This window comes from Tympanuchus pallidicinctus, unplaced genomic scaffold (genome assembly GCF_026119805.1).
Source record: "Tympanuchus pallidicinctus isolate F22 unplaced genomic scaffold, pur_lepc_1.0 scaffold15, whole genome shotgun sequence".
NCBI classification, from domain to species: domain Eukaryota; kingdom Metazoa; phylum Chordata; class Aves; order Galliformes; family Phasianidae; genus Tympanuchus; species Tympanuchus pallidicinctus.
Window position 1 is genome coordinate 11,934,436 of NW_026294669.1, and position 13,617 is coordinate 11,948,052.

Genomic DNA, 13,617 nt, shown 5'->3' on the forward strand with positions numbered 1-13,617 from the left:
CTGAGCACTTCCCAAATCATTCCAGGAAAGAACAATAACTCGCATCTATGTGACATTTCTTTAATCAGTGCTTTGAGGAAGTACATTTAGGGGTATAAAGATAGGACACCACATCACATACTTCCAATCATCTACTAGGTGTCCATCATGGTGTGGACAATACTTTGGCCAACGCTGTGTTTGCAGAACAGAAACTTGTGCTGGATACATGTCCCACACACTGGTTTAGTAAGAAGTCTCAAAGGATGTTGCTGAAAAAAGAGCAGTAATGGCAGCCAGAATAAAGGAGGAAAGACAGACAAGGCCAGCTCCAGGGAAGCCCTAAAGTGAGAGTCAGTAATGCGGTACTGTCAGTAACAAATATCCCATCCAAACAATCCAAGAAGCAGATATACAAGGCACAGTAATAACAGAGTTCTTCTCTAGACTAGATTTAATTTGAGTTAAAGGATGGCTGGAATTAACTCCAGTAAGATAACGCATTTGTAAATGCTAGCATAGACAGTCTGCAAACATTCATTCTGAGAGATGGATGTTTGTGGCTTCCTGAAGTGGCTGGCTAACACAAGCTAACTGGCAATCAATTAAAACAGTGACAAGAAGCAGCGGGGGGGACCCAACCCACCCATGACTTGGTTTGCTATTTGTGATTGTCATGAATTAAAAAATGAGCACTTAAAGAGAAGATGAAAAAATGTATTTGTGTTTTAGAGCAATTATTTGGTGGCCTTTGTATTTCCAGTAGATTGCAAACGCAGGTGGAAGGAATCTTTGCTTTGTGCAGATGAGGGAATCAGAGGAGGAAATTAATTTTTATTATTGGTATTGTAACACCAAAGGAAAAAAAGGGTCACTGAAAAAGCCAGTGGGCATTTTTCAGATCACCTTATCTTCCTAAGGAAGAAAAAGTCTATTAATGAAAGAGAAATAAAAGAAAATAAATCAACATATATAGGGAACCTTGTAAAAATGTAATTATAGTGTGTCATTTACAATGGGAATGAAAGTTTGCAGCTGCAGGATTCGGTAGCATTGGTGTGAGCATTTCAAAGTCAGCTGCAAGGTATTATTTATTGGGTTGCTTCATTTGAATTAAATTTGCTTTAAAGTTCCAGAAAGAGCGCTCACACCTACATTTTTCATCCAAGGTTTTGCAGTTGTGTGTGACATTCTCCTTCTCCTCTCTCCTTCTCTCCACCCTCCAAGAGATGAGAGACTAATCCTACATAGAGCTGTTGTGGCATAATTGAACCCCAGGGTGCCAAAGCAGTACTGCTTTGACATGAATTCCACATAAAAGCAGTTCTGTTTTTCTACATTTATGCTGCCTGTGGAATTTAGTGGTGATTTACAATATTGATTGATTACTATCTATCTTCCTTGCTCTCTGCTTTGCATTCCGCTTCAGAGAGACTGAATTAATCTCTGACAAGGCTTGCAGTCTTAAAGGTATATCCTGAAGACACATTTATTTTTTATTAGGCACAAATTCTGGTAACGCTTTGTTTTTAAGAAGGATATTTTTTCTCCTAGGATTGCCGCAGCTGAACTCATGAAGCTCATAAAGAAAAAAAAAATCCACACCAAAATCAAGTTAATAAAAATTCCTTTCACTTTAAATGTGGCTATTTACACTCTGAAACTCTCCTCTGTAATTTTAGTAGTCAAAATGATTTGCCCAAAAGTGTAGAAGAAATAAAATTTATAAGGTTTTTTTTTCCAGCTGAAAATTTTCATTATGATTTATGATTAGCTTTAGCACTGTAGGGATATTTTTGGTATATCTTGAGGATCCATTTGAAAGCAGCCCAAGTTATTAAAAAACTTTAAACAATTTATTGCGGGTGACGTACTGATACTTCAAAAAGACATGCTATATGGATTTGCTCCATCCTTGTGAAATCACCTTGGCTGATCAGAAGCACTTGTTGGTGCCACAAAAAAAAAAAAAAAAAAAAAAAAAAAAAGCACACATGCTGCTAGTAACATATTGTATGGATGTGATCCAAAGTCTGTCAGAGCCAAAAACTTCCAACAAGCTCTATGAGAGTCATATCAGTTTAATAAATGCTCACATTTGCATAGTGGTGTCAGAGGTCAAATCTCAAGTTTGTGGACTGATCAGTGCCACTAATGATAACATGTCTCAGTGTTTTAGTTTACATTTTTCTTTGGGGTGTTTCCCTTCCCAGTCACTGGGGAGGGCTCCAGTTCTGGAATGAACGGTGATAAACAAGTGAGCTGATTTTCTGTCTGAGGAAACTCCCTGTTCTATCTTGGCTCATTACTTTTCTCTCTGCATATAATCTGTATGGATTGAATAGAGATCGATGGCAAAATGGCCTTGGATTTCAGCAGAGGTTGGATTGTGTCAGTGCTGAAGCAGTTCTTTCTTCTTTCTCCTTAAGTACAGCCCCAAAAAAGTAATGATATGTAAGGATAAGGCATAACTTGCAGCTCTGTCAGGGCCAGGAGGAGAATTTCATGGAGTGCTTTGTCCCTGAAAAAGCAGATAAACATCTTTGAAATGCACATTTTGCACCAACAAGTGGTTAAGAGGAAATGACTGGCATAATTACAGTACCTGCTCTAGCTATTAAGCCAGACAGCCAGTTGACTGTGTGCCCCAGGGCCATTTTCTAAGCTGTCTGGACCAAAGTGGAAACCAAACTCCAGTTTAATTTTATTTGACTTGTAGGATCTGGTGTGCACATAATTTGGCAAGAGCTAATTTGCCAGTAAGCAGCTTTTAACATTTCACATTAAATTAGAACGAGATATGCTCTAGAGGTTTTGGATGATTATTCACTAGACAAACAAGCAAGTAAACGAAAGTATGCAGCATCTAGAGCTGAACTGTTGGAGAACTGTTGAGACTGAAGTTTAAAAGAAAGGAAAGAAAATTAAAGAGCAGAAAAGGCTGCAGGTAGGGTGAAGCAAAAATTAACATCTTGTTATCACAGCATTGGCTGTTCAGTTATTAGAAGTGTTATGTGCTCTAAAGTCTTGTGCATGTCAGTCATTTGTTATTTCGTTTCCACTATGTTCAGCCTTTCAACTGAGTATTTGCAATCCCTTTTGTGACACTTTATCATCACACTATAGGAATTATTTTACTCAATGGCTTTTCTCTTCAAAGCCCATCATCAATCTCACCAGTAAACTGCCTCCAACTCCTGGGGCTGCCTGATCTCTGCCTCTGTTATTACCATCTAAGTGGTTTATTTTTGTAAATTCCATCTTTCTCTTTTAACTGTGTTGAAATGGCTATTCCCAAAGCCTCAAGCGTCTTTTTGACCACATTTCAGGACTTTTGGTCATCTTAACTTTCTTTATTTTCTCAATTGTTTTTGACAATGCCTCCATAAAGATACACTTTCAAGTCTTTTGAGATTTTTTTCAGTCTCCTGTGGTGTTTCTCCATAGCATCAGAGCTCTACTACTCTCTTAAATTTGTTCCATTGCTGTTTTAATTGACATGATTCCATTCTCCTTCTGTTGCTAGCCTACCTGTAACCACACCTCATTCCTACACATTGCATGTTGGCTGCCATCAAAGACCTCAGCATCAGGTGAAATGACCAAGCCCAGAATGCTTCCTACAAACTTCACACTGTGTCTGACCTTGAAGAATTAGTGTTGTCCCATTCCTCCTTCAGTTTCCCCCAAAGTTCCATATCATGTTCAGATCTTGATCAAAGAGCATGCTAAACACACACATGCATGCTTGATTTTTCTCTCAAGAGAGAAAACCAGTCAAGATATCTGTGAAGCAACTGATATGCTGTTTTTCTGCAGTTGGTTTCAAATACTGATTTATCAACTCCATAAAGTTCTAGGAAAAAAATAAATCAAAGAAGAGATGATGATCAACAACTCAGGGGAATATAACTGATTACATGAACAATTTAGACTTTTCTGTTCCCTTTGATTTTTGCAAGCTTATTTTTACCTGTGTTTTATTACAAACGCCTTTCCCATTACTTGACTATTTGTGAAGCTTAGATTCAATATGTGAAACCTGTAGAAACCTTTATAGATAACATCACTGACAGCTCAATATATTTTTCCCCTTTGGTGGAAAAATGAAATGAGGAAAACCTTGGAGTTAATGAAGAAAACACAATGGATATTGAACAATGAGCAACTTTTATAAATTAAAAGTTTTTCTTGCAGAAAGAATGATGTGCACCACAGAGCTCTACACTCATTTTAAATGGTCACAGGAATTTCTTGAGGACTCCCATAAACTGTTATTCAAAGCTTTAGTAGCAATGATTTAGTGTGCTATTATGAAGTCATGCTGCTTATGCTGAGCCAGTGAAGCCTGATTAGATCACTGTAGTTTACTTTAACAATAACTAAGCAGTTATTTTATATATGTATATAATATACTATATATATAACATTTATATATTACATTATATAAAACATACACACACACTCACACCTATATGTTATTTTTCAGCTGTGGAATAACACAAGTTAGCTGTGTTTGAGGCACTACAGTGACCTTTGGGTCAAAAGGATCTGTAATAATTCACAGTGGCAGGATGATTACATTATCCTTAAACTGTTTCTTGTAGATGTGCAACATTTGCTGCATGTCTGCTAAAAGAGCAAACAAACAAAAAACCACCAAAAACACAAAGCTGCCAGCAGTTCTCAGTTTTTACTAGTGTAGAAAATAGTGGGGCTAGGCATGCTGAGTAATTTTTAAGACTTGGCTTTTCTCCCAGTGTAAGTTCTCTCTACTCCATTGCACATCTCCTGTTGAAATTCAGCTGTGTTTTATTTTCATTTTTCCCTTTTAACTCATACTATGTTGCCATTCAGCCCTCATGACCTTTGGCAGGCAGCATGCTGCAATTTAGTGCTCTCTGTGACAGCCTTGGAAGGATACTATAAGGAGATACAAACAGATGCTGGTGACACCCTTTTCTAATGCTGCTATCTTTTTTAGTGCCTTGCAGGATCTGGGCTTTGCGATTTTCTCTGGGGATTCTCTGGCATTTGGGAACAAGCCCTTACTGGCCATCCCTGCTTGTGTCCCTGCATGGACCTGAAAAATGAGTGCATAAACATTTTTACTGGTAAACATGGTACAAAGTGACTGAAGGCATACCATCTGATAGGGAAAGGGGGAATGGCATTTAATTAAAGGAGGGGGCAGATTTAGGTTAGATGTTAGACAGAAATTCTTCACTCAGAGGGCAGTGAGGCCCTGGCACTGCTGCCCAGAGAGCTGTGGTGTCCCATCCCTGGAGGGGCTTAAAGTTAGGTTGGATGGGGCCCTGGGCAGCCTGAGCTGGTGGGTAGCAGCCAGCCCATGGCAGGGGTTGGAACTGGGTGGGCTTTAGGAGTCCTGCAACCTAAGCCATTCCATGATCTGCATGGATTAGCCAGTCCACGTTAACAAGACATTGGGCAGATCATATTTTCTAGAAAAGGTACAGGCAGAAGCACGTGATTAGTTTACACATAAAGGAACTGAAATCGTTCACTGTTTCCACTCCTGCTTCTAGGACACATCAATTTAGAAACAGAACACTTAAGCTGAAAACCTTAAGAGTGTAAAAAGCCTGGGGCTTTATGCCTGCATTTTAACTTTGCTATAGGCAGAATTTTAGAGGAAACTGCTGAGGGCTATCAGCCATATAAGCATTTGGAGACAGAGAAAAGGTAAGAAAGAGAGAAAAAGTGAAGTCAACCATATATTCTGCCCCAACAGGAAAATTTTTTGGGGTCAATTTCTGAAGTGAAAGCTAAATTCCAGGGGTACTGTAGTTGTTCTTAAGTGACCCAGTACAGTGAGTGGCCCTCCCAGAAGCATCAAGGTTTGATAATTCAGACAAAATCTATTCAGAAAGGAGTTTCTGTATTTACCGTTATTCAAAGTACTTTTTTTCTTTTTTTTAATTTTTAGATTTTCATCCATTTTCATCTTTCTGTTTTCTTATTTTCCGCTTGTGGTTTTAATCTGAAAGCTCTGTCCTTTGAGAGGCTGCCTAATGGAGAATAGTAGAAAGATAATGAAAGAGGCCATTTGTCACATCCCTTGTCACATGGCTGCAGCTTCCCTTATCATACTTTCCTGAGGAAGAGAGAGCTTACCCTCTTTCATGCTCTTCCAGCTCTGTTTGAGCTGCAAATGACAGATGCATTTTACATTGTTTGATGCAGAAAAGCCTCTTGCTGCTGCTGCCTGAAGTCATGCCTAAGCCACACATTGCATGTGTCCAGGGGTTTGCAGCAGTAGCACTATCACAGTTGGCAATAGGTTTGCAGGCTGAGTTATTAAAACCCAGGCAACTCTGGCTGTGATGTTCCCCTGGTAATCTGTTTTCTTCCCAGGACTGTAGGTAGTGCTCTGGTAATGCAGTCTAAAAGCAGACACTTTTCATGACACAAGACTGAAGAGTGTTGTTGGGTGGCAAAATGAAGTGCAGGATGAAGGAAGGACAAAGATGAGCTTTGCATTGCAACATTTACATCAATGCTGAGGAGGGGTAAGTGGAGACTAAAGGTCTGTACTAAAGCTTCTTGAAATCAGCAAGTAGAGTCCCACTGACTCCTGTGATTAAACTGGAACAACCATCACATGATTACCTTGTTGGTATGGAGTCTCTTTTTCTTAAAACATCCTCTCTCTCTGTACAGTATCCATTATAGCACTTCTGGAAGAAGTATCAGATTTTTTTCAAAATTCTTCCCTGTACTTCCTTCCTGTATAGTTTTTTTTTCCTTCTTCTATTGCTGATGAATTTCTACTTCTCAATATAGCAGAAGAACACAGATTTCATCATAAGGTTTTATCAGCTGGAAGAATAGCACGCACTCAGAAGGGAAAAGATTTGTTTTGTGATGTGCAGTCTTCTAATTAGGTGCATAGTGGAACAGAAACACGCAAGAGTTATCTTGGGAACACGTCATTAAGCATACTGAAGACTTGAATGTGGGTATCTTGATTTCCCTGTGGGTTCCTATAGCTTAACTGTGTGCTCTCTGGTACCAGCACTGCTTAGCTGCAAAACCTGTCATTTTTAGTTGGAAGGATTCATCTCAGAATTAAGGATGTATACAACAGTGGGGTACCAGTACAAAATCTGCTTGCTGGAGGTGCTGAATTGGTGGCAATAAGCTAAATCAGATTATCTTTCTGTGCATGAGGTACCAGAAACAAATAACAACAATAAGACCAACCCCTCGCTGTTAGACAAGATTTTCCATAATGAAATTTTCAAGTGTTTTTAAAAGAAATCCTACTTATATACAGTGAAACCAGTGCAGAGAGTAACAATACAACTGGGCCTGAGTCAAGAATGATGTGATTCAGTGGGTCTGAGATTACAGCTCAGGTCAACCCAGTTGCAGTGCAGGCCATTCTGCAGCAAAAGTAAAACAATAAACAGTGATCATGCAGTGCTGGAGAAATTATTTTTTGGGACATAGGGATTACCATTTTATACATATACATACATACACACATATATATATAGCTATTACCTAGGAATAATGCTGAAAAAATAATCACTTCCATTATCACCGTTCTTGGATGGAAGTGCCTCTCTGAGAGTTTCTCTGCTGTGCTCACGAAAGGTCTCAGGCCACATCCCCCTGAAGTCAGTAAGATTTTGGGAACTGACCACCCTGGTGCCTGTCAGATAACTTCAATTGAACAGCTGATGTGCAGTCTGAAAAGTTGTAGGAAACCAAATTCTATTTCCCTTTACAGCTAGTGACTTACAATCAGCATGCTGTCTCCTATACATAAGATGATAAGAGAGGGCACCATATGTAAATGCACACAGGGCATTTTTCTTTTTCTTGAATAACTGAATGTGGAAGTAGCAGCAGTCAATGGGTTAATGAATCATAAACCAAATCTTGATACTGCCAGTGACAGAACAAATGAGGCTTAAGTTCCTTTGGAGAATCATGATTTTCATTAAATTCATGAACTTCAGGACCGATAAATTCTAATCTCTAATGTCTCTACATTATTCCAAAGCTTCTTGATGGCATAGAGCTCTTATAAGCAGGCAATGGAGTGATTACATTGGATAAATTGGGAATAGGACAATGATCTCTTGCACACGAGATATAGCAGAGCTGTTGTGGATTGGATTATCCTCTGGCTGCACAAAAAGGGTCAGTAGCAGGTAAATTAAATGATGGTCTGCCAGAGAAGTTAATTACTATAACTCCCAGCTTGAATGCACAGTTCTCTGAAGGAGCAGCCCAGTGCATTCATTAGTTACTTGACTTCTCCCCAGAATTCTCAGTAGAGATAGTATTATCACATAGTCAAAAGAAGGGCAAAAGGGTGGGATGAGGGATTAGTTTAGCTCACTTCAGCACTTGTACTTCTCCCATGTGACAAAAAATCCTAAAGAATTATATTGACATAGAAGCTTTTCTGGCCTTGTAGAAGTGAACCTAGGCATTGCTGTCAGCAGCAATTCAGGAAGCCCCAGCACCTCCAAAACACTGTGTTGTGGGCAGCAACCCCAAGCAGAGCCCGTCTCACGGTACAACCAAAGACCAGTTGTTTTCAAATCTTCACTGGGAACTCAGGGAAAAGGATGTGTTAACAAAGGGAAACAATCCATCACTTTTCTAATCTGTATGAAAGGTGAGCTAATTACTTGTGTCAAGCCTTTTGTTCTCTATAATCAATTTTCATAAAAAATTACTCATCAAGTGCTAGCTTTTCTTCCTCATTTTTGTCTTGCTTTCAGTCCAGCAAAAAACAAAAGATCATTCTACTTGCTTTTAGTTTGTGCCTAGTTACAATCCTTAATAACTTGCTTCTATTGAAGAGATGTTTATTTGCAAAAACTCACGGACTGATAGCTATACATTCTAACAATTTAGTTCATCCATTCCTTGTGTGCTATTCTATTTGCACAAAAATGCGATACTTATACGTATCCCACTCACAGAATTGTTTGAGCTAGAAGGGACTCCCAAAGGTCTCCTGGTTTAAATGCCCCTGCAATGAACAAAGACATCTACAGCTCCATCAGATGCTCAGAGCCTCATCCAGCCTAACTTTGGATAATCTCCAGGAATAGATGTTTGCCCTTACAAGCAGCAAAACAGTTTCTGATATATTTTTTTGAGATACTAGGCAAAGTGTCATTGAGAATATAAATAATCACATAGAGAAAAGACTCACCCAAAAGATGATGAGGATCTTCTAGCTATAAAACACTCCTTCTCAGAGAGCAGCCTTCACTCAAGAGATGTTCTCCCTTTGGAGGCTAGCCCTTAGAAAAGCCCAGGGAAGCAAAGGTAAATTGTTTGCACCTGTGCTTCCTGGGCCAGCCACCCCTTCACAAGGTGCCCAATCGTCAGTTTGGGCCCTGATGTAATCATTTCCCTACTCTGAGGCATCCACCACTTCTCTGGGCAACCTGTATTAGTGCCTTACCACCCTTACTGTAGAAAACTTCTTCCTTATATTCAATCTATATCTCTCCTCTTTTAGTTTGACGCTGCTAAACAGTATGTCTTCTTCTTTCTTAGAGTTCTGCTTTAGGCACTGATACTCCACATTTAGGTGCTCGAAACCCTTGGGAGAAGCTGAACAAAGGGGCATGCAAAAAGTTGAGCTGAGCCCTGGGTGACCAGAGTTATACTGACCGCAGGCACTTGGGATAGGATAGAGCTGCGTGAAAACACACAGCAAATACAAAGGGAAATGACTCTGCAAATGTTATGTGAGAGACTTGGTAATAGTCAGACATTTTCAACTTCAGAGCCCTAGATTTATCCTTTAGAGAAAAGAAAGAGTCCATAAATGATCTAAGGCAATGAAAAGTTTTCCATTAAAATGTATTTGGGGAAAACAGCATGTAGCCTGGGGAGAAAGGGTGGTAGCAATAAAGACAGCATCATGCTGTGCACCAACATACTGTATTTTGGACTTTAAACCCCAAACATGCTGCAAAGCCTTGTCTTAGGCACTGCAATAAATTAAAGTAGCGAGTTGTTGGCAGACATATGAGAGCCTTTCTGTTCCTCTTGTGTAGCTTTTGAAGCAGCAAGTCAATGTGAACTTGCTTGGGCATTGCTGATTCAGAAAGAAGACTATTCCATATCGAGTATGCCTTCTTGCAACAACTTGGTTTATCTCTAGCGGTGCCACACTTAATTACTGCTCAAAGCCACCTTCAGTTGGACTGAGAGAAAATGCCTGCTGGATCAAAGACATGGTCTGCCTAATCCTGTGTCCTGCTTCTAGCAGTCACTGCCTCCTTCGAAGAGAGCAGGGAGAAACTCCTTCAAAAGGCAGTTACAGAAATGCTTTCCCCAGGGAGCTGATAAGATCACAGCCAGAGGTTACAGGACTGCTGGTGAGGTGAAAACAAATGTAATTAAAAAGACATCAGGATTATCAAGGCAAATGGAAGAACCTTAGCTTAGAGATAGTGCAATAGGGAGGACACAGGAGGAAAGAGCAATGCTGGAAAAACACATGGAGAGAGCAGCTCTACCAGGGGGCATTTTAACAGTGTGAATACTCCCTTTAGCATTGCTATCAGGGCAACATATGGCAAACCATCAATAGAACAGGAAGAACAGAACAAGAGTTCGAATAACCTTCACAGCTTACCTAAGGCTATGCCTGTAGTTGGCTTTTACCAAACAGGGGTAATTAACAGTGTCAGAATGTACAGGTGTATATTTTCCTTACTTCTCTGGTTTCTTTGTGTAGATTATTATTAATTAATTTCACTGAGGGGTGTGCTACTCCCTACAGATGGAGAAATCAAGACACTGCATTGTGCTGAAATTACTGGGGAGGACAAGCCAATAAACAAGCACATGAGTTTATCTATTGAGATAAACATTATGCATTATTGTGACCTGCAAAATTCTGTGTTTGATTTTGGATTTCTTAGCTCATCATCTGTGAGACTCTGAGACAAAGATGATCAGGGGACTGGAGCACCTCCCTTACGAAGACAGACTGAGGGAGCTGGGCTTGTTCAGCCTGGAGAAAAGAAGACTATGGGGTGACTTCATTGCAGACTTTCAGTACCTGAAGGGAGCCTACAAACAGGAGGGGAATCAACTCTTTGAAAGTGTAGATAACAGCAGGATAAGGGGAAATGGTTTTAAGTTGGGGGAGGAGGGGAGGTTTAGGTTTATGTCAGGGGGAAGTTCTTTACTATGAGAATGGTGAGGTGCTGGAACAGGCTGCCCAGAGAGATTGTGGATGCCCCATCCCTAGAGGTATTCAAAGCCAGACTGGATGGGGTCCTGGGCAGCCTGGTCTAGTATTAAATGTGGAGGTTGGTGGCCCCTGCGTTTGGCAGGGGGGTTGGATATTCATGATCCTTGATGTCCCTTCCAATCCTAGCCATTCTGTGATTCTGTGACTAGCACGGGTTGAAGGCATTTCTGTCAGATTTCTGTTGGAGGTTCATGGACCAATGCAAGACCTGGATCAGATCTTCAGTTCACATATGGGAAATGACCTGGTGCATCTTGCACTCTCTAGGATCATGGCATTTCTGCCCTACATTTCTAATGTGTTGTTGCATGGTTCAAATATCCTTTCCAAAATAATCACTTTTTCTTTTTTGGATCTTTGCATAAACAGGAGTTGAATTTCATAATGTAAATTTCTAAGAGTAATCTGTGAGCCAACAAAATAATTAGGCTTGATATTTTTAGGCCCATTATCTTTTTATAACAGGAACTCCAAATCTACACATAGTTTAAATTGGACTTGACAGGACTCATGTTTACAGCTGAATTTAATTTTGTCTGCTTTGTGAGGTACCCTAAAGCAAAGCAGGCAGAAAACACCATGACCATGTAATGATAAGTTTATGTGGCTGGAAGGGATCTCAGGGGTCATCTGGTTCCTCTCCTTCCCCAAAACAGGACCTGTATTCATCATGTCCCTACCAGACATCTCTAAAACCTTCAGTAATGAGCATTCTCTGCCCTCCTTGGGAAATTCACGCCAGGGCATTACAGTCCTCACATTCACAAACATTTCCCAGTGAAATCCCACCAGCGTCCCTGTGTCTAATGGTTCCTCTGGCTAGACACTACTGAAGACACAGGGACATAGATGGAATTAGGCTGTCTGGAGATGGCTCTGTATAGCCAAAATTATCTTGTAAAAAAGCTGAAGAATTCAAATAGATCGATGGACTTTTTAATGGTAATTTACATGTGTAGAGACTGTGCTGTCTGGACACAGAGGCCATAAGTCCAGATTCAATATCTTCTTGTGAACTCTGGGAGCAGTTCCAATTACATCTGGCATGACCACATAGCAATATCTGAAGAATTCAGTATGGAGGTCAATATACGTACAGCTCTAGCTCAATACTTACTTAAAATTAAGTATATTTTAAAGTGATTATTGGCTCTACAGTGAATGTTTGCTTCAGGTAGACAAAGATGCCCTGAAATCCAGACTTTCTTTATATAGATTCTTGCCATTTCCCCTTGTATTTTTCTTTACTGGCTGTTTATACTCCTAGATAGTTCAGTTTCCAAATGGTGTAGGAGATGTACACATACCATTTTCCTAGCCTTTCAAAAAAACCCATTAGCATCACTGGGAAATTTCTGTGATGATGTTAGTGAAAAGTCAGAAATCCAGACCACGGCTGTGATCCCAAGACATAGCTCAGGAGCTGGCTTGGAGACACAAAGTTGTACGTATGTACCATGGTGAGATCCAGGGAGAAATGCATGGTTCAACTGTGCACAACAGCCTTCAGAAATAACCCTTCATACATTTCAGCTTCTCTACTGAAACACAATAGATCATATATATTTCAAACTTATGCAACAAATTGAACTGGGGAAAGGTTTTACAAATAAAATAACCACCATACTGCAAAAGCTTAACAGCACTGGAATATGTGGCTCTTTGGAAACTAAGGTTTTCATGCTACTTAAGTTGGTGATACTCAACCATATTATTAAGTAAGTGAAGATCCCATCACATCCCCCTCGATTTCCTAAGTCCCAAATATAACTGCCTCATTTCTGACTCTGACTGGGAACCTTTCTAATGCACCTACAGCAGTCACTGCATCATTTGTTAGCATTATTAAAAGAATCTTCTCAAAATAGAAAAGCAAGCAATGGGGCATCGTGTTTCATAGAACTGATCTTTATCTCAGAGATTTTACAATCCAATTTCCTTCATGCATTCTCTGCTCCACTGGGGCCTTTTATGTGAGGCATTCACTAGAATAACACTGCATTTCCATTTGTATGTCTTTTGTTGCACATAAAAGCTCAATTAGTATTCTAATTCACTGTCAGCCTGTACCTATTTAATGAACTTTTATCCACTTCCATGTTCCTTAAGTTTAATTAACTAAAACAGAGCTAGAAGCTTAGCATTTATGAAATGCTTTTGGAATGAAAATATTCTTTCCTTGAAAGTTTTAATCCCAACTCAGAAAGCAAAAATCTTTTAGCCTCGCCTGAATATTCTAACACTGTAAAGTTTACAGTTTAGTTTAGGATCCATTAAAGCATTGTGCCTTGGCTTTAAGGTGCCTTGAAACTGGATTTTAATCCATACAATATTTCCCTCCATGTTGAATTCCAAGAATTACTTTCAAATAT

General features: G+C 39.7%; 1 long non-coding RNA gene across 1 annotated transcript; it reads right to left on the reverse strand.

Moving 5' to 3' along the window:
* Positions 1-2,281: 2,281 nt before the first annotated feature.
* On the reverse strand, positions 2,282-9,273 carry LOC128077053 (uncharacterized). Its single transcript, XR_008204814.1, has 2 exons — positions 9,182-9,273; positions 2,282-2,500 (listed from the first exon to the last, which is right to left on the reverse strand). It is a non-coding gene; the product is annotated as an uncharacterized LOC128077053 (long non-coding RNA).
* Between the last annotated feature and the right edge of the window lie 4,344 nt (positions 9,274-13,617).